Source organism: Coregonus clupeaformis, unplaced genomic scaffold, assembly GCF_020615455.1.
Source record: "Coregonus clupeaformis isolate EN_2021a unplaced genomic scaffold, ASM2061545v1 scaf3651, whole genome shotgun sequence".
Taxonomy (NCBI): domain Eukaryota; kingdom Metazoa; phylum Chordata; class Actinopteri; order Salmoniformes; family Salmonidae; genus Coregonus; species Coregonus clupeaformis.
In genome coordinates this window covers 23,284-25,870 of record NW_025537105.1, presented here as the reverse complement: position 1 = coordinate 25,870, position 2,587 = coordinate 23,284, and positions in this window count along the sequence as shown.

The window sequence follows — 2,587 nt, the reverse complement described above, 5'->3', positions numbered from 1 at the left end:
GAGCCAGAAATCTTGCTTGTTTGTAGGTGACCAAATACTTATTTTCCACCATAATTTGCAAATAAATTCATTAAAAATCCTACAATGTGATTTTCTGGATTTTTTTTTCCTCAATTTGTCTGTCATAGTTGACGTGTACCTATGATGAAAATTACAGGCCTCTCTCATCTTTTTTAAGTGGGAGAACTTGCACAATTGGTGGCTGACTAAATACTTTTTTTCCCCACTGTATATATATATATATATATATATATATATATATACACACATATACACACATAGATACACACATACATACATACATACATACATACATACATACATACATACATACATACACATACATATCCTTTAAAAAATATATATTCCCTTTATTACTTTCCAACCCCCACCACCCTTTCCCTACTTGGAGTAAACTAGTGAACAACAATGCTTAGGCCTCTACTTCCAGCTTATACTTACTATCTACATTTTATGGACACAGTCAATTTTACAATAATTCTATTTTGTTAGTTTTTTCTCCTGAACTTCTTCTACTCTCAACCTCTCCGATCATTTTCATGATGTCCATCCGGTTTGCTTCTATATGCCATATCTTTCTAACTGTGCTCTTTCACAAAAGCTCCCAACCTACAACCTATATACTTATTATGGACACAGTATGCTTACATTATTAGTTATTTTGTTATTATTTGTTGTTAGTTGTTATTAGCCCCATCCTTCAACTCCATTCAACACCACCCATCTATCTCTTAACACCATCCATATAGGATTTCTATTTGCCATATATTTTTCAACTGTACTGTGATGTTTTACAAAAGTTCTGAACCTTTCTATTCTCATTGTTTCTACAGATTGTGAATTGAAAATAAACATTTTTGCTAAAAGTATTATTATATTATTGATCGATTGACTATGACTTTTCAGATCACCCAGTAGTGCTATCTGCAGGGTCAGCTCCATGCAAATATTGCAATCCTTCAGCCATTGCTGGACCTGTGTCCAGAAACAAGCTACAAATGGACAGTACCAAAACAAATGATCTAATGATTCTGTCTCTTCACAGCCAAATCTGCAGAGCTGGGAAGATTGTATCCCCCATACAAATAACATTCTATTGGTAGCAAGAATTTTATATAACAATTTAAATTGAAAGATTCTAAGTTTTGAATCCGTGTCGTTTTTGCGTATCAGTTCATAAACACTATGCCATGGGATCGGGTACGTCAAAAATCTCTTCCCAACTATTTTGCAATCTATATGGGACGGCTGTCAATCCCCTTTTTGTCCTTAAATGAAACTGGTCACCTTATCTCTTAACTTTGGGAGGATTCAGAAGAGATATGAATATGACATCTACTGTGTGACATGCATTATAAAGATAATATTTTATTTAAATATGTGCATATTAAACCCCCTTGAGATGAATCCTCTTGTTTTCCTAAGTCAACAATTGGTATACCAAACCAACAGTAGCAAACACCAGCTGTTTAAATAACAGGCAATTCTCCCATCCCCAGCCCCTAAGTACGGAGCAGGACAGCAGTGTTGCACAGGGGTACAGATTCTGACAGCAGACTCAATTGGAGGCAGACTCTGAATCCCCAGCCTCTCCCACTGGATGCATGACATCTTGACCTACTGTTGCTGTCTGTGGTCTGACCACTGCCACATCTACCCTCCAGTGGCTGTAGAGCCTACACACCACCAACAGCTGGTGAGAAACTCATGGGTGTTTGGAATAGAATGGAAGGAAATAGAATCGAATATTAGTTTAGTAGCACATGCAGCAGGTACTCTTCCATATAAAAATATATAAAACATACAAATACATGACAAAGTACAGAACAGTAATAGACAAAAACAAAATAGAAAGACACCAAGAGACAACAAAAATACTATTTACACACTTCATATATACTTATTAATATTGTTATATACAGTACAGTTAAATTAGATCTTTATAATGAGGAGAGGCGCTGTGATACAATATATTTTTTTTTTTCTTCTGTTTTTTAAAGCTAAACTTGCTTTTTGCCTGAGTAACTTCTGGTGGCAGAGCATTCCAGGATGACATGGCTCTATACATAACTAAATCTGTTTAAAATCTGTTTTTGGTTTGGGTACCGTGAACAAAATCATAGTGCCGTGTCTGGTGTGAAGTGTATGCAAATAGATTATACAAGTGGTTAGGCATTTTCAACACACAATGTTTCTTAAAAAGAGAAGTAGTCAATTTCTCCTCACACCTCAACCATGAAAGACTATCATGCATATTGTTGATGTTAGTTATGTGTGTGCAGTTAAGGGCAAGGCGTGCTGCTTTGTTTTAAGCCAGCAGCAAATCTTTCTTTGCTGCACCTGACCATATTACCAGAGTAGTAATTAAGATCAAATCAAATCAAATTTTATTGGCCACATGCGCCGAATACAACAGGTGCAGACATTACAGTGAAATGCTTACTTACAGCCCTTAACCAACAGTGCATTTATTTTTAATAAAAAAGTAAAATAAAATAACAACAAAAAAGTGTTGAGAAAAAAAGAGCAGAAGTAAAATAAAATAACAGTAGGGAGGCTATATATA